The sequence below is a fragment of the Coffea eugenioides genome, chromosome 8 (assembly GCF_003713205.1).
Source record: "Coffea eugenioides isolate CCC68of chromosome 8, Ceug_1.0, whole genome shotgun sequence".
NCBI lineage: Eukaryota > Viridiplantae > Streptophyta > Magnoliopsida > Gentianales > Rubiaceae > Coffea > Coffea eugenioides.
In genome coordinates this window covers 24,548,234-24,568,055 of record NC_040042.1, presented here as the reverse complement: position 1 = coordinate 24,568,055, position 19,822 = coordinate 24,548,234, and the positions used below count along the sequence as shown (strand labels likewise).

Here is a 19,822-nt window from a genome sequence, read left to right as displayed (position 1 = left end):
CAGATCAGAAGAATCAATTTAAATTCCTGTTGGTGAGTCTCAGCGTCCACCGCGCACCCTTCTATCTCCCCTTCTTGACAATTTAATTTCCTGTTGGAGCGTAATCGCGTCCCTCCGCGCATCAATTTAAATTCCTGTTGGTGAGTCTCAGCGTCCACCGCGCACCCTTCTATCTCCCCTTCTTGACAGATCAGAAGAATCAATTTAAATTTTCTGTTGGAGCGTAATCGCGTCCCTCCGCGCATCTTTTTCTAAAAGACAAATTTAATTTTCTGTTGGAGCGTAACCGCGTCCCTCCGCGCATCTTTTTCTAATTATGACAAGTTACTTTTCTTGACTGTTTTGATTAATAATTGTGCTATCTCATTCATTTTGTATTTCCTGTTTAGAAGTTCTGAGAGCTCAAACTTTTTCGACTTTGCAAAGACCGCAGTTTGTCAATACACTTGTTTCATTGTGGTTCACTTGCATTCGAACTACGTTTGACCTGATTCCCATGGTGGGATACGTAGGCAATTCTACATGGGTTCGGTCACATTTTCTGCAATGTTATTGCATCATTTTGTCCAATAATTTCAGCCAAGTGTTAGCTTGTCTATTTTAGCTCAGGTACAGCTAGAAGAGACAGGTAAGCAATTTGGTGTCTACGTCTTTGTCTTGAGTTTCTTTGAAACTCTAGACAAAGAGGGGCAAGCTGTAGACACCAAATTTTTGTCAATTTTTAATATTTTCTCAAGATTTTTCTATTTAATGAGTTATTTATTTTCTTGCATTTTAATGTGCATTTTCTCATTTTTGCAGGTTTGCTTTTAAAATAAAAAAAAAAAACAAAAAAGAAAAAAAAAAAGAAAGAGAAAAACAAACAAACAAACAAAAAAAACAATCAACAAAAAAGAAAATAAAAAAAAATCATCATAATCATTTTCTCTACCAAAACAACTATTAACCCATTCCACACTCAATTGCCAGGGACCTTTCTTTTCATCCGCAGAAGCCATCATTTTGAAGGAAACCAAACCCATTTGACTCCTTCTTGGCCATGAGTTTTTGGCTCTGCCAACACTCAACATTTGCAGAGGAGAAAACACGCACAAAAAGCTAATTTGGCGACCCATTTTCTTCACTCGGCTCTCTCTGGAAAATCAGGGAGGCCACAAAGAAAAAATTCTCCACTCTTGCTTCCCCCAAAAAATACATCCCTCGGCTCTCTCTAGTTTCAGGAGACCAAAAAGACAAGCCACAAAAAGAAAAAAAGCACTCCAATCCCTCTGGGCTCACTTGGCAGAGGCAGAAAAAAAAAAAGAAACGCACGAGAGAAGAGGAAGGGAAGCTCTCGGAATTTTGCAGCTGACCCCTCACTCTCCCTCTCTCGGACTCGGGCGGAGGAAACAAATAGAACAAAAAAAATCTTCCCCAACTCCTCTCGGTTCCATCTCAACCTCACACACACCTACATTGAGGTATTTTTTTTAGTCTTTGTCTAGCACATTAAATCAATGCTTCATTGTTTAGTTTTCTTTCATTTCTGCTCGCTGCCTTGTATTGTTGTTGTTGCATTGCTGAAAATTTGGAAATGGCATGAACTAGATGAAGGAAAAGGAAATGATGTCTGTGAATGCATATTAATTGTTTGAAAAAATGCCAAAAAGATTTTTAGGTACTGTTTTGCCTTAATGTAGTCTTTTGTTATTGTTTTCTGGTTAGTTAAAATCATAGTTGTATTGTAGAGGTTATAAGGAGTATTGTAATATATTTTTTATGATTTTTGGTGAAAGATTTGGGTGTTTTAAAAAATAAAAACTGGACTGTATTTTGACATTTTGGCCACTTTTAGATCGTCTTTTGTAAAAACTAACTCCGAAAATGGAGTCTACGCGAAAAATCGAGTGGGGAGGTGTATTTTGAGGATTTTTGGTGACCGGAGAGGTCACCGGCGGTGGCGGTCGGCGGCGGCGGCGCCACCGGCGACCACCATGGCCGCCAGCTGAAGCTTCAGCTCGCCTGGGAAGAAGAAGAGACGGAACGAACGGGGAAGAAAGAAAAGAAAGAAGAAGAAGAAAAAAAAAAGAAAGAAAAGAAAAGAAAGAAAACGGTTTGGGCTAATGTTTTTTCTTCGGTTGGGCCAGGAGTTAGTTTTGGTTGGGTTTTGGAAATGGGCTTTGGTTTATTTTTTTTTTTTGGGTTTCGGATGGGCTAGGAGGCTGGAGCCCATGCATTTCTGGGTCAGGTTTGAGTGATAAAATGACGGGCTGGCCTGCTCGTTTCTATGGATTTTCGGTTGGGCTTAGGTAGTTTTCGGCCCAAAGAAATCAATAATGGCCCAATGGCCTTTTTCTCCCCAATCAGAAATCAAATTTTGCACTTTAGCCCCTGATCTTTGGAGTAGTTTTATTGTGGCCCAGAACATTTTAAATTCCTTTCACCTAGGCCCTTAAATTAATTTCATTTTGGTCCCTGAATTTTATCTTTCATTTAATTTTGACCCCTGAACTTTGGAAAATATAATTTTTGTCCCCCAAAAGTTTTCAATTTTTGCAATTCAGTCCTTGGCAAATTTTGACTCTCTTTATTATGATTGTTTCTTTTCTTTAATAGCTAATTATGTTACTTTAGAATATACTTAACTTGGAATTTTTAGATTTGCTTAAATCTCTTTACGTCTGACATATTAGTGTGAATTTAGTACTTGTATTATTATTTTCTTTTTCAATTAAATTGGTGCCATGATCCTTTTGTTCATTGTGAGTATAAATAGGACAATTTGACTCCATTTAGTCACCACTTCAAACGGGAGGTACCCCTATTTTTATTATTTCAATGTCAATTACGTGCTCTTATGTGCTCTTATGTGTTCCTATGTGTTTATATTTTTATATGCTTTATTTATTTGATTTAAATATTCATTCAAGTTTTCTTACATATGTTTTAGTTAATTTTTTACAATGATTCAAGAGGCATTTAAATACCTCAAAAAAATGTAATAGATAGGATAATTAAATTTGTTTTATTATATTTTTCCCTCCTAGATTGTAGCTAGGCGCTCCCCGATGTAATAGATAAATTGCGTGTTTATGTGGCTTATGTGTTATGTGTTTTATCCGTTTTTCTTAGGATTTTGGCATCTAGATATTATGTTTACGTGTTATGTGTTACGTGCTCTTATGTGTTTATTTGTTTTAATTTATGTTTTATTTGTTTCACTATGAATTGTTGATGCATGACGTCACCACACTAGTCCAACGTTAGTTGTGGTTTCTCCCTCCGCTTACTTGCTAGTCCAACGCTAGTAAGGATTTTTAGAAATGGGCTAGTCCAACGCTAGACCCTTTAGGTTATCTTGCGCTAGATTCATCTTTGTGTGCTATTCACTACATTTTCATGTATATTTTTATTTTTAGGATCTTTTCTCATTTGCATGATATTCCCTATTATATTATCCCCTACCCGCTATAGGTGCTAATCATGTCATTTAGAATTGCATCCCATTTAAGCTAGTTCATTTGCTTGTTCATGTTAGGATAATTATTTTTCAAACATGGGAAATGGGTGATTATAACTTTCTAGTTTAAATACCCTATTAATCCATGTATAAGAAAATTATGTCACGAATTTTTTTTGCCTCCCGTACCCTTTATGTTGCATTCCCTTTTTCTTTGATCACTTATATATATGTATATAATTTAATTTCTTTTCTTTTATTTTCTTTTCTTTTTCATCATTTGCATCCTTGTGACACCTTCGAGGATTTATTTTGACCTTCGCAATTAATGCGATTGGTTCAATTAAACCCTTGAATGAACATGTTGTCCCTTACGATATTTTTTAGATTTGCATTCATATAGAAAACATCCAAATGTGATAAATTAAGGGTTAGATTAGGAAAATTTTGACTAAACCTCGCAACTAGCTTAGACTAGGTTGAAAGGGTGCCTTAGATTTGAGTTAATCGAATCTTTGCCTTCCCTTTCTTCAACCGTGACTCCCGAATCCATTTTCTCTTGTTTTCAAAGACCTGGAGTTGTCAAAAAGGGTTTCATTTTGTTTTACTTTATTTTTTTTGGGTGACTTGGTACACCAAAACTCCATACCAAGTGGCGACTCCTATTTTTTCTTAAAAACCCTTTTAGACTAAATTTTGGACCCAAATTGTCGCATTCTTTTAAGTCCCATTCTAGGTCCTTTTTCATTTATTATTAAATCACATCTTTTTATAACTCAACTTATTTTTCTTTTCCATCGCGAAATGGGGCGCGACATTTTAGTTTTTAGTCGAAGGTTGAGATTTTTTTAGATTCGCCCAGACGGGTAGCCGTAACACGACGTGTGCGTAGCAACGTCTGGGGAATCGCTCGAGCCACCGACAAGGAACCTTGGGAGTGATGACCCTTGGTTTCCAAGTCTGAAGGCTCGGGGACCTAAAACCTATCGAGTCTAGATGCATTAGTGAACCCTAACCTCATGCATCCATTTTAGCTTGCCTAGGGTAGAGTCGACCTTACCCTATTAGGGACACTATTCACGAGGGGAGGGGTCCAATCCCTTTCCTCTTTTTATTGCTTTATTTCCTTGTGTTGATTTCGTTGCTACAATGTGTTATGTGTATTTATCTGTCTAAACTAACTTTTCTTGGTTTTTGTGTCTTCATTGCATTCATAAGTCCTAGAAAATAAGAGTCCTGGCATGGTACTCTCTAGGAGCCTACCCTATTTGATGTGACACGTTTAAATTCAATGTTTCGCATTTGCAGCATGAATACATTTCATTTTAGGCTTACCCCGGCATTTAAATGGGGTACTTTTAGATCATATGTCAATTATTTCATTGCATATTTAACTCGCTTTAATAAACTGGCATCATACATCAACTTTAGAGGGAATGCCGCATAGGGGATCCCGCGTTAGGAATAAGCCGCCTTTGTGTCTCGGATATGTAATCCAATGAGACTTGCACGTTTATATTTTTTGTACCATCCAAAGGGGTAGTGCACAAGGTAAGGTAGGATTCGATCCCTTCCGTGTGACGGCATTGAGAATGATGGAACAGTTTTTACGCATTAGAATATGAGCCTTTAATAATCACTTTTTGGCCATTTTATCAAAATTGGTAAAAATTCCTTGCGTAACGGACATTAAGTTGAAGAAATTCACAAATTCCTCATTGTTGAGATGATAAGTATGTTAAGGCCGAATCTTGATTTTCGAAGGCTCATAGACTAATGAATCACAATGAATTTTTTGAAACTATCAATGGCTGACAATTCCATCGATTTTGATAAATCATCAATTTCATTGGACCATTTTATTCATCAAATTCATCCAATCCATTTTTTCCTATTTCTTCACTTTTAGGACTAAGTTAATTTTGAATAAATCATCAATTTCGATTGATCAATTTACCCTTTTTTAGGGTGATTCGGTCAATTTTGAATAAATTAAATTTCATTCAATTCATGTGACCAGTTTACCTATTTTTAGGGCAATTCGGTCGATTTTGAATAAATCATCAATTTCATTCATTCCATTTTTACATCTAAGATGATTGAATCGATTTTTTTATAGATCATTCGATCCTTACAATTTTGCTCATTTTTTAATTTCATTTTCATTCAATTTCATTTTGGATAAATCATTAATTCCATTCTGTTCATTTGGCTAGTGATCCAGTCGATTTTTGAATAAATTGTCAATTCTATCCAATCCATTTGACCAATTTATTCATTTTTAGGACAATACAATCAATTTTGAATAAATCATCAATTCCATCCAATTCATTATTCATTTAATCAATTTTATTTTTTTGAATAAATTCTCAATTTCATCCGATCCATTAGATCGGTTTTATTCACTTTCAAGATAATCCAGTCAATTTTTGAACTAACTATCAATTTCATTCGATTCATTTAACCTATTTATTCTCTTTTAAAGTTGCGATCTATGGTTCACCGAAGAAACTAGTCGAGACATTTCAATCCTTTCAAAAGTAAGTTTTACACACTAAATTGATTTTGATATCATTTTATGTGTCAATCAATGCAATCAATCCATTCGGACTTTGTCCTCATTTTGTTAGGACAAATTGTCTCTTGTCACTCCAATTATCCAGTTTTTTCAAAATTGTCTTTTCATTGATCGGATCCATCAGGTATTGTATGGTGCCTACCCCAGAGGATTGCATTTTTCATGCTAGGCCAACCCTTGGCATAAAAGGGCTCACCCATAGGACATGCATATCGATTTTGCAGTTTTGCTTACTAACTCTGGGTATTTTGCTTTTATTTTTCCCCCTCCCCTGCATTTATAAAAGTTGTTTTAACAAGGTAAAAGTATTTTTCCTATATCTGATAATATTTTTGGGTCTAATAAATTTTGAAAAATTACGAGTGTTATTTGATTCTTGGGCAGATCCTACAATGTGAAAAAAAAATGAATGAAAAATCCATTTGAAAATGTTAGTGTAAAGCATCTCAAAAATCTTTTGATTCATTGTTTCTAATACATTTTGTCTCAAAAGTTAGAAAGAGAAAGTGTGTATATGTATTTGAAAGTGTATTTTTTAGAGATTTTTATTTTCTCACATGTATTATATTTGAGAAAAAATTTTCAAACATTTGAATAAAAAAGTTTTTATTTAGACAATTATTGTTTTGTATATATTCATTCTTTATTTGCTTATTGGGAGATTTCATGATGAATCCTAAGAAATAAGGCTAAATTGAAATTTTTTCGACCTCTTGCTTGAAATTCATGAATGCATGTCCAATTCCCAAAATTCTTTGCATACACTAGATTTGTGGCCTAAACTATTCAATGAGGATAGTCGGAAATAAAAGAGGTCATTCAAATTTGATAGCTTGTCATAAAAGATTAACCCCAACACTTTTCATTTTCATTTTTTGTCCACTTCTATTGAACGTCCAAGATCAGTCGCATTGGCTGACTAGCTTCAAAGTGAGATAATTTTTCTGTGGAAGTGTCTGGTGTGTCTAACCAGATTCAATCCACATCTGAGTGAAAGCAAAAATGTACATTACTTCTTATTTTGTTTTGAAAATTTGGAATGATACTTTAGGCTTTCGTTTCTCTATTTATACAGATTCTATCATTTGTTTTCCCATTTGAGCCTTTAAAAATAGAATTTCGTTTCAAATAAAATCCTAAATGATCATGACCCTCCATGGAAAAAATTTTCGAATGTCAAATGGAAATGGATTTTTCCAATGGGTTATTCTTTACTTTGGTTGTCATGAGAAATAAGAATGATGCTTTGGCCATCGTTTCTACCATCTAAACACTTTTATCCTTTGCATCCTCAGTTGAGCCTAAATTGGTGGTTCGTTTCGAAAGTACTTATGATTGCACCCCCACACTGGGGAAGGAGATTTCAAAAAGAAAAAAAAAAGAAGAAGAAGGGAGAAAATGCTACAAGTTGGGGGAATTTGACTCTACTATTGATATTTGGTTTTCAATGTCGGAAAGAAAGAGGGCCATCTATACTCCAAAAATTAGGGAGTTTTCAATTCTATCATTGACATGCGGGATCTCAGCATTGATAAATCAAAAAAACAAAACAACAAAAGAAGAAAGAAAAAGAGAGAAAGAGAAACAAAGAAAAATGTGAAAAAAATGTGGAAAATGATGAAATGAAAAGAAAAAAAATGCAAAGACATTCAATGCTGAAGTGATTGATAAAGAGAGAGTCAAAACAGGGTCCCAGGATCTAAGTCCGAAACTGGGGCAATTTTGGGAAGAAGTGCGATCTTAAGTGCATTGTCCTTGAAAATTTTATTTTTTTAGCTATCGTTGTCAAGCCACATTACAAGCTCATAAAGTCCATTGTTGACTTATTTTTCATGACAATTTGAAGTGAAAATATTGTCTTTAAGGAATCTACCAATCACTCATGATCATAAGGCCATAACCTGTTTCATATGTTTAGCTATCGTTTTTACCCATATATTACAAGCCTATACAGCTTATATGTTGACTGAATTTTCTCAAGAAATAAGAGTGATAAACTATTTGCTTTCACCAAGATGTGATATTGAATGTGCTAGATACAATTTGGAAAAAAAAAAAGACAGATCCTGACATACCATTCCCCTGAGCCATCTCAAAATCCTGAATAATATCCATTTGATTGGTCCTAAAAGATGAGCTCATAAGAAAAGTGATACTTTTCCCTCAACACCAATCCCAAAACAAGGAAGAGATCTTTTTCAATTTGGTCTTATTTTGAGGGATTTATCATGGAATCTTCTACATGAGTTTGGATATGATATTTAAATTCTTCATTTGAAAAATGTAGTTTATATTCACATTGTATGTGATTATTTTGCAACTAAAATAACCCTAAATCTGGGGCAAATTTTTTGTAATATATTGTGAGATTTCACCAAATAAGTTCAAATTGAGGCAAAAGTTTTATAATACATTTGTAGGGTATGTCCAAGATCAAGTATATATTTTTTAAAATCTTGATAAGTCAATACTTTGCATGAATCTTAATTGTTACTTCATTGCTCAAAAAAAAATATATAATAAACAAAAAAAAGTAAAAAATTGAAAAATTCAAGTGCTTTGAAAAATTCCCCTTATGCAGGTGTTTATGGTTGAGATCGAGGAAAAAGTGCAATTCAAAACTTGCAAATTTGGAGATTAATCACGAATAAAAATGGAGCAATAATGCTACATTGCAAAGTGGAGGATCGGCTATTTGCTCAAAAGGAGTACATACTTCAGCAGCCAACTTGAAAAAAAAAGAGAGAAAAGAAAAGAAAGGAGGAATGAAAAAAAAGAGAGAGAAAGAAAAGGGGGAATGAAAAAAAAAGAGAGAAAAGAAAGGGGGAATAAAAAAAAGAGAGAATAGTAAAAAAAAAGGAGGAAAAAAATAAAAAAAAAGGGAAAAAATGAAAAAAGAGAGAGAAAAAAAGATTGAAAAAAAGAAAAAGAAAAAGAGAGTTTTCCCTTCGATTTTGCAAATTTTGCAATTGAACTCTGGGAGCATTTCATTGGAGATTACATTTCTAAGTTGGGGTAACACCTTGCCCTCTTATGCTGTAATGGAAATGGTAATACATGCCAAAACCGAGATTCCGTCCTTGCACATTTTGACAAAGGCTCAGGCAGAAGAAATCGAATGGATTAAGGAGCACAATGAGTTGCTGTCTCTAATTGATGAAAAAGAAGTTGAATGTTTGTCATGGACAATGCTATCATCAAAGGATGGTTCGTTAGTTATGACAAGAAAGACAAATCTCGCTTATTTGAAGTGAGGGATAAGGTTTTGAAGTAAATTCTTCCGATTCAAGAGGAGGTTAAAGAAAAGTTTGCTCCAACTTGACAAGGGCCATTTATTGTTCAAAGAGTGCTATCCGGAGGAACACCCATTCTCACAGAACTGGATGGACAGGTTTTTCCTCTGCCAATCAATTCAGACATGTGTAAGAAATTCTTTAATCTGATTAGATGATTTTTCTTTTTGAGATACCATCTAGGGTGGATTAAAGGCGAACCTTCTTCTTTTCTCTTTGAATATCTTACCCTTGATTTTTCCCTTTGAACCTTCAAAATAACTTAATAATTCTTTTTGATAGCCCCCTAAAGATTGCAAATCCCACACCAGGGCAAATTTTATCTCCTATTTGTCATAAAAAAAAAGAGAAGGAAAATGAAAAGGAAAATAGATTCAAAAGCCAAACTGGGGCAATTTTTTCAGTTTTAATACCCTCATACTGGGGCAAATATTGATAGAACATGATCTTAGGGTTTTTGAAACCTCTTTGAGGATTTTGCTCTCAAGCCTTCACATTTCTTCCACACCCCACCTGACCCCATCATAAAAAATCATGAAGTCCCGACCTCCGCCTTAGTAGTATCTCTAACAAAAATCACTCAATCAAATGGCAAATGATGTCAATACACCTTCACCAATTTTGCATGGGAAGGATTGTCGCACTGATGCCATTATTTCTTAAAACATATTCTTGAGTTGATAAAGGTTGTTGACAAAATTTGTTCATTGAGTGAAAACCCGAATGGGTGTTTTTTTCAAAAAGAAAAAAAATGAAAAAATGAAAAAAAGAAAAAAAAGAAGAAGAAATAGAAAAAGGAAAAGAAAATGGGGGTGACCTTAGGAAAAATCCGAAATGCTAAGGTCATCAATGTAAGGTTTTGGAGCACAAGAGAATCATGAACGAAGAGCAGAGTGTTGAAACTTGAAACGGACATTCCTTCAAATCTGGTCATTAGAAAGAGTTGATTTGTGATACAAAGGGAAGTATGACTGACTGATGCTAAAAAACTGAGAAGATTCAACACAAGTTGCAGCACAACTCTTGGGGAGCAGTTTTGACATAAAAAAATCATGCTTGCATGGTTCTCAGGGCCAAAGGAATCACAAAGGATCACATGGGTGGTGGCATTATGTGATCACTTTTTCTGCCTTTTCGAAAGTATGAAAAATGTGGTTTTTGTTAAACATGATTTACGCTGGAGCAAATAGCAAAAGGAGTGAGCTCCAATTTTGGTAATGCATTCTAAATCGATTTTGTGAAAGAAAAAAAAAAGTGAAAAAAAGAAAAAGAGTCTTTTAAAATCGAGAGGATAGTGACGTATGTATGTACCTCTCGAATCTCTTGAAGGGAGAATTGTCATTGGTATTCTTCTAGTTTTAAAATTCGTAACTTGGACTTTTTTTTTTTTTTAAAAAAAAAGTATGTTTCTTTCATTTCTCTAAAAAATTTTGAAAAAAAAAAAGAAAGAAAGAGAGATTGCAAATCCACCAACTTGAGCAACGTGCATTTAAGCCTTTCAATTAGATAGTATAGGACTTGCGTTTTCATTTCTTTCAGTATTTCATTGGGCTCGGGTCAATCCCACCAATCTGTTATTTAAAAAAAAAAAAATCAAATAAAACTCAATCAAGAAGATCAAATTTAATTTTCTGTTGGAGCGTAATCGCGTCCCTCCGCGCATCAATTTAATTTCCTGTTGGTGAGTCTCAGCGTCCACCGCGCACCCTTCTATCTCCCATTCTTGACAAATTTAAATTCCTGTTGGAGCGTAATCGCGTCCCTCCGCGCATCAATTTAATTTCCTGTTGGTGAGTCTCAGCGTCCACCGCGCACCCTTCTACCTCCCATTCTTGATCAATTTCATTTCCTGTTGGTGAGTCTCAGCGTCCACCGCGCACCCTTCTACCTCCCATTCTTGATCAATTTCATTTCCTGTTGGTGAGTCTCAGCGTCCACCGCGCACCCTTCTACCTCCCATTCTTGACAATTTCATTTCCTGTTTTGCCTTAATGTAGTCTTTTGTTATTGTTTTCTGGTTAGTTAAAATCATAGTTGTATTGTAGAGGTTATAAGGAGTATTGTAATATATTTTTATGATTTTTGGTGAAAGATTTGGGTGTTTTAAAAAATAAAAAACTGGACTGTATTTTGACATTTTGGCCACTTTCAGATAATCTTTTGTAAAAACTAACTCCAAAAATGGAGTCTACGCGAAAAATGGAGTGGGGAGGTGTATTTTGAGGATTTTTGGTGACCGGAGAGGTCACCGGCGGTGGCGGTCGGCGGCGACACCACCGGCAGCCTCCATGGCCGCCAGCTGAAACTTCTTCAGCTGGCCGAAGAAGCAGAGAAAGAAACGATTGGGGAAGGAAGAAAAGAAAAGAAGAAAGAAAGAAGAAAAAATGAGAAGAAATTGGGCTGATTTTTTTTTTTTCTGATGGGCCAAGAGTTAGTTTTGGTTGGGTTTTGGGAATGGTTTTTGTTTTATTTCTTTTGGGTTTCGGTTGGTTTAGGAGGTCTGAGCCCATGTGTTTTCTTTGGTCAGGCTTGAGTGACAAAATGAAAGGTTGGCCTGCTAGTTTCTTTTGGGCTTCGGCTGGGCTTAGATAGCATCCGGCCCAAATAAATAAAAATGATGGCCCGATGGCCTTTTTCTCCCATATCAGAAACCGAAATTTGCACTTTAGCCCCTGATCTTTGGAGTTGTTTCACTTTGACCCAGAACATTTTAAATTTGTTTCACTTAGGTCCTTAAATTAATTTCACTTTGATCCTTGAATTTTATCTTTCATTTAATTTTGACCTCTAAACTTTGGAAAAATATAATTTTTGTCCCCAAAAGTTTTTTTCAATTTTTGCAATTCAGTCCCTAGTGAATTTTGACTCTTTTTATTGTGATTGTTTCTTTTCTTTAATAGCTAATTATGTTACTTTTGAATATATTTAACTTGCAATTTTTAGATGTTTTAAATTTCTTTATGTTTGACACATTAGTGTGAATTTAGTACTTTTATTATTATTGTTTTTTCAATTAAATTGGTGCCATGATTCTTTTGTTCATTGTGAGTATAAATAGGACAATTTGACTCCATTTAGTCACCACTTCAAACGGGAGGTACCCCTATTTTTATTATTTCAATGTCAATTACGTGCTCTTATGTGCTCTTATGTGTTCCTATGTGTTTATATTTTTATATGCTTTATTTATTTGATTTAAATATTCATTCAAATTTTCTTATATATGTTTTAGTTAATTTTTACAATGATTCAAGAGGCATTTAAATACCTCAAAAATGTAATAGATAGGATAATTAGATTTGTTTTATTATATTTTTCCCTTCTAGATTGTAGTTAGGCGCTCCCCGATGTAATAGATAGGTTGCGTGTTTATGTGGCTTATGTGTTATGTGTTTTATCCACTTTTCTTAGGATTTTGGCATCTAGATATTATGTTTACGTGTTATGTGCTACGTGCTCTTATGTGTTTATTTGTTTTAATTTATGTTTTATTTGTTTCACTATGAATTGTTAATGCATGACGTCACCACACTAGTCCAACGCTAGTTGTGGCTTCTCCCTCCGTTTACTTGCTAGTCCAATGCTAGTAAGGATTTTTAGAGATGGGCTAGTCCAACGCTAGATCCTTTTAGGTCGTCTTGCGCTAGATTCATCTTTGTGTGCTATTCACTACATTTTCATGCATATTTTCATTTTTAGGATCTTTTCTCATTTGTATGATATTCCCTATTATATTATCTCCTACCCTCTATAGGTGCTAATCATGTCATTTAGAATTGCATTTCATTTAAATTAGTTCATTTGCTTGTTCATATTAGGAGAATTATTTTTCAAACATGGAAAATGGGTGATTATAACTTTTTAGTTTAAGTACCCTATTAATCCATGTATAAGAAAATTATGTCACGAGTTTTGCCTCCCGTACCCTTTATGTTGCATTCTCCTTTTCTTTGATCACTTATATATATGTATATAATTTAATTTAATTTCTTTTATTTTAATTTCATCATTTGCATATTCGTGACACTTTCAAGGAATCATTTTGGCCTTCGCAATTAATGCGATTGGTTCAATTAAACCCCTTGAATGAACATTTTGTCCCTTTCGATATATTTAGATTTGCATCCATATAGGAAACATCCAAATATGATAAAATTAAGGGTTAGATTAGGAAAATTTTGACTAAACCTCGCAACTAGCTTAGACTAGGTTGAAAGGGTGCCTTAGGTTTGAGTCAATTGAACCTTTGCCTTCCCTTTATTCAACCGTGACTCCCGAACCCATTTTCTCTTGTTTTCAAAGACCTGGAGTTGTCAAAAAGGGTTTTATTTTATTTTACTTTATTTTTGGGTGACTTGGTACACCAAAACTCCATACCAAGTGGCGACTCCTATTTTTTCTTAAAAACCCTTTTAGACTAAATTTTGGACCCAAATTGTCGCACATTTTTTAAAAGTCCCATTCTTGGTCCTTTTTCATTTATTTTTAAATAAAATCACATCTTTCTTTATAAACACTTTCTTTTTCCATCGCGAAAAAATGGGGCGCGACAGGTGCGGAGTATTTCGATGGACTGCGAGGTCATTCTAGATATGGCCGCGGAGGCACGCCTCGAGCCACCGGTCCAGAAGGGATGGACGAGGTGGACACGTTAGGTTCCGTTGGGAACCTGGGCCCTAGGGGAGGCGTTTAGGGTCGCTTTTATACTTTTGTTTAGCTAGTGGATTACCACTTTCTTTCGTTATTTGGTTGACTGACTAGATTTTTTGGAGCCGGTGCTCATGTGTACATTGGGTTTTGTACCGATTGGAGGTCGGTAATCTGTAAATCTTTTGGTGTGACTTTGTAAATATATGTATATATTTGAGTGGCATTTTGAACTTATCTCTTGTATGTCTTTTGTGCATACGCTTTACGTCCGTACTTTTGCTCATAGTTTGAATAATAAGTATATGTAACGTTCCGATCTATAGACTTGTGCCCCGAAATGGACTCCGTTGGTCAAAGTAGAGCTGGAGAGCAAGAGTGTATGCAATGGGTCAATATGAGGTGACTGACCCTTCGGCGGGTTTCGAAGGTATGCTTTGACCAAAGAATTAATTTCGAGGACGAAATTTTCCTAAGTGGGGGAGATTGTGAGGCCCCAATCAGTTCGTAAGTTGATATTAGGGTTATTCATTATTTCGGTGTGGTGAAGTTAGGGTTAAGGCTAAGGAGGAAACCCTAATCTCGGTTAATATTGAAAACCCTAGTTTATGTATTAGTTTGAAATGGTTAGCAAACTCTAGATTAGCAAACCTCTAGTGTTACAATTTATTAGAAAGCTTAAGTGGAGTTTTATTTATCGCCCGCTTTTTTCTACATTTTCTTTATTAGAAAATTCCCCAGATAATTTTTATTGAGTAAATATAGGTTTTAGATGATTTTTCTAGTATCGGTTAGTTTTTGAGAAATTAAGAACATATATCGGACGTGGGACCCACTAGCGCGGAAAGTTCGGAAAAATTCGGCCAACTAGGTTAAGTTTTGGATACTGGAATTAATTTATCGGGTGTTAAGAGATAAGTAGAGGTTGCAATTTGGATTGATATGAGGGAGACAAGTTAGGTAGGTATTTAATAAAAGGTGACAAGTGTCACCATTTGAGTGGTCTACCCTTGGTCTTACCAATTGACTAATTAAATCAAAAAAATAACCAAAAATTCTCCATTTCTTCTCCCTTGTTGGCCAGCCCTCTCTCTCAAAAAGAAAGGAAGAAACTCTTCAAGTTTTGCTTCCATTGTGCTCCAAATCATCAAAATCAACCATTGAAACTTGAACTTACTCCATAAAACCTCTTCAATTAGTGTTAGTAAGTTGTTTGGTGGAGTGATTTGGAAAGCTAGGAGGACCTCTTGCTCTCTCTCTCTTGTTTCTAAGGTGAGTTGTGAAGAACCACCCTTCTCCTTTAATTGATGCTTAAATCGTGCTTAGTGGTAGTATGAGATGCAAGTTTATGGATTATTTCTTGATTTGTGGTTGAAGTGATGGAGTTTTATTATTTTTGGGGATTTTTCTGTTTTAATATAAGCATGATTGTGTGGCTATCTATGATGATTGGCAATGGTATATAATGACTCTAGGAGGTGGAAAAAGTGATTAATTGCAACCAATTTCTGGTTTGGAAGAAATTTCAGAAAATTAGGGTTCTTGTGGGAGCATTCTGCCCGAATTTTTAGCTCCTAGTTAGAGGCTGAATTGGCCTTGGATTAAAACATGAAAGTTGTAGGGAAAGATATTTTAGAGGAGCCTAAAAAATTTCAGGTCAATCGGAGTAGTGTAGAATGAGAAAAGTCGAAATTACTATTGCTGTTCTGGTTTTACCCGAATGTAAGAACTGCGCCTGTAATTGGTTGTTTTGGCTGGAATTGCTTCCGAATTGGTTGTCGAGGTCTTCTGATGAAATGTAGCCCTGTTTCTTAGCTTTCAGCTGGTTTTGGAATTTTTGGATTCGGACTTGGATAGCCTGATTTATGATGTTTCCGATAGAATGCATTCTGTGAATCTGTTTTTGTGATTCTGGTGTAGTATTTTTCATTTTTGACCTAGTTACCCTCGAAACTGGACTGAGTAGCCTTCTTAAACATTGTAGCCTCTTAAGTCCTGAATATATCTGCAAAATTTCCGATCAAACGGATCTGTGTAGCTCGAGTTATAACCAAAACACTCGCACCTATTTTGTACCCTGAAATTGTGTACGTTTTGAATTTCAGCTTCTGACCGTGTATTTTTCAGTTTTGATCCCGTACGATCTGGGTGTCAACTCCTTCATAAGAAATGTAGATCTTGGTTTTAGCTTCGAAACGGTATAAAGTGCGTCGAAATTCGAGTTCCGTAGCTTCCGTTATGATCAAAACAAGATTGATCGTCAGAACTGCCTTTGATCTGGACAGTTCTGACGGGTACTTTGGTACTCAATATTCGTTCTGTTCTGAATGGATTCAGGTCTTGGCCAAAACATCAAAGTTTTAGCCTTATGTCTCAGGTTTCTAATGCCTTTGGAATTTCCTGATTTAGATTTGTGAGCTGGGAGTTATGGTCCAGAAAACATACCCTGTTCGTTACTATAGAGTGCGAATTTCTGGAACGATTTTCCACACTTTCGACCTATTTCTGTTCAGATCCGGATTTAGGTGTCTTCATGAAAATTGTAGCCCTTTCTCTTAGCTTCGTAACGGTACCTCATGTACCTTGATCCGACATTCCTAGCCTAACTTTTGATCAAAACGGTTTGAGAAGGCAGATTTGGCCATTTCCGTTTGCCGTTCCGCGCGGGCGCGTGCGCCCGTTTTGCCGTTTCCGCACTTGCATGTGCCGATTTTGCTGTTTTGCTTGTTTTAAGTATGTTAGTAGCCGTTTGTGATATATTGTGACCCAATCTTCAATTTCAGACGTTGGTGAGTTAGGCGGAGCCGGTGGGGCCTACTAACTACTACTTGCGGCACGAATTTCGTACTTTTGCTCTTTTGTTCGTTGTGTAAGTATTCAGGCTGCTCTTATGTGTTAGTTGCTTATGTGTTTCGATATGTATGAAAAGGGTACCTAGGCGAGGGTGTACTTTATCGCACTCGACCTAAACCCTAATTTACGCACACATTTGTATATGGCATATGTATATGAATCATTTTGGAACTAAACCCCTTGAGCTTGTGGCTCGGGGTGACTTTTGAGTAAATTTTGTGAAGTTTGTGAGTTTGGGGCCAGATCTCATGACCTAGATGGACTATTCGAGCCGGTTAGGGCTTGGTCGAAGTTAGTCCAACCTGGTTTGAGGTCACCAAGTTTGTGAATCCGGTTAACCGATTATGTGGACCAAGTTTGTGACCCGAACTTGTGAACCAAGCTCAATTTCGTTCGCTCGAGCAAGTTTGTGAGGTGTCTGGCCAGAGAGGGTGATAAGGAGTACGGTGGGAGTACAAGTGAAGTTCTACGGACCATTACTTGTGGTCGACGGAGTGTCGGCAGGAGGTCACACATGGCAAACGATCTGGCTTTGGAGCCACCTGTATCCTTATTATGTGATGTTACTTTTCTGCTTTTGCTTTACTCTTACTGTGGAATTGTTAATATGTGAGATTTACGCTTTTGCCCCTGTTTACTTGCTAAGCATATAGCTTACCCCTTTTCTTTTGTTTTCCTTAGCAGGGACCGACGCGGGGACTTTTGACACATACACTAGTATAGTTAGGTTTGTTTGTAATAGTCGGACAACTAGGATGTTTGTTTTTATTTTGGTGATTTGTATAAGAACCCTCCTTAGGGTCTACCTTCTGATGATTGTTATTATAATGTATTAAAGTGGTTTGACTCGATACTTTTGAAGATGTAAATAGAATTTTTGGCAGTTGTATATATTATAAATAGTTCTCTTTTGGTTTAATATAATTTTGTTAGCTTTGTGTTTTGAGTCCTGGCGCGAGCTAGGCAGGCGTCCCGCCGATACCCTAGGGTTCGCCCTTGGGAGAAGTGGGGGCGTCACAAGTGGTATCAGAGCGCCTAGGTTAGAGGACTTGGGCAAGTGGGACATACGCGATAGGCACTAGGCATATTTGATTCTTTTAAGCTGAATGATATATTTTAAGCTGAAATGCCGGTGAACTGACGAATTAATGTTTTGTAGGTATGTATCCGGGCAGTTCGAGTAGTGCGGGACCTAGTGGCATGGGACCGAGACCTCCGAGTGCGAGGGGCCCAGAGGATCGAGCACTGCGTAAGCGGGCGATCCGTTATCGGCAGAGACCTGGAGAGCCTTACACTTTGTACTCCCCTTTTGGTCAGGTGTCACACCGACCTTGTAGGTGTTGGTATACGTACAGTTATCCTGACGAGGTCGTCCTGGCAGTGGACGATGAGCGACGCAGCCTGATTAGTCAGCTAGAGGAGGCCAGAGAGGTTGGCCATGGGCAGGCGATGCGTATTAGGGACTTGGAGCGGGGTCTCCGAGATGAGATGCAGAGGGCGGACGCTTTACGCCGTCAGCTTCAGGACACTCATCAGCACCTTTTCGCTGTGAAGAGGCAGCTGAAGGAGAGGGTTCGGAGTATTTCGATGGACTGCGAGGTCATCCTAGATATGGCCGCGGAGGCACCGTCTCGAGCCACCGGTCCAGAGGGGATGGACGAGGTGGACACGTTAGGTTCCGTTGGGAACCTGGGCCCTAGGAGAGGCGTTTAGGGTCGCTTTTGTACTTTTGTTTAGCTAGTGGATTACTTTTGTTAAAACTGGCATGACCACTTTCTTTCGTTATTTGGTTGACTGACTAGATTTTTGGAGCCGGTGCTCTTGTGTACATTGGGTTTTGTACCGATTGGAGGTCGGTAATCTGTAAATCTTTTGGCGTGACTTTGTAAATATATGTATATATTTGAGTGGCATTTTGAACTTATCTTTTGTGTGTCTTTTGTGCATACGCTTTACGTCCGTACTTTTGCTCATAGTTTGAATAATAAGTATATGTAACGTTCCGATCCATAGACTTGTGCCCCGAAATGGACTCCGGTGGTCAAAGTAGAGCTGGAGAGCAAGGACGAGGCTCTGAAGGAAATAATGGAAATGGACCGGATCAAGTCGCTACAGCCATCCAGCGGATGGCCGATCTACTAGAGCGAATGACAAATCAACAGGGCCAGGGGAGCAGTACTGGGAATCCTGGACATAATCCGGGACATAATCCGGGCAATCATGAGGGAGAGGACCGTGCTTTAGAACGGTTCCAGAAATTTGCACCTCCTAAGTTTATAGGTGGACCTACTCCTGACCTAGCCGAGGGCTGGATGGATCGTATGTTAGACATATTTGCCGCGCTTAGGTATTCGGAGGAGCGGCAGATATCCTTTGCCGTCTTTCCGTTCGAAGGGGCCGCGCGAGCCTGGTGGAACGTGATCAAAGCCAAGTGGGAGCGAGAACAGACCCCCTGGACATGGGTCAATTTTACTCGAGAATTTAATGAGAAATACTCGCCGCCCATTGTGCAAGAGAAACGAGAAGATGATTTTATCCGCCTGCGTCAAGGGGCATCTAGAGTGGCGGAGTATGAAACTCAGTTTACAAAACTCTCCCGTTTTGCTTCGGAGTTGGTGCTAACGGAGCGAAAACGAATTCGTCGCTTCGTCCAAGGCCTGAATGTGGAAATCCAGGAGGCTCTAGCAGCTGCTCAGTTGGACACATTTAGCCAAGCGCTAGAAAAAGCACAGCGGATTGAGACTGCCAGGGGACAGGTTAAAGCCTTTCATGACCGGAAAAGGAGGCAACCCAGCTCGAACGATCCCCCGGTTGGACAGAGCTCGCGAAACGAGCCACCCGCGAAGGCGAGTAAAGACGCAGACGGTCCACGACCTGTAAAAACTCTGAATAATTTTGGGCGAGGTCAGATAGTGCAAGAGCCCCAGAGGAGTGCCCAGCGTGGAGGGTCGAGTACGGCCACTAAGCCAACCTGTGGTTTCTGTGGGGGCAATCATACTGATGAAAATTGCT

General features: G+C 37.4%; 1 pseudogene; it reads left to right on the top strand.

Moving 5' to 3' along the window:
- Positions 1 to 18,952, top strand: part of LOC113780444 — a 43,412-nt pseudogene extending 24,460 nt beyond the window's left edge.
- Positions 18,953 to 19,822: the final 870 nt, after the last annotated feature.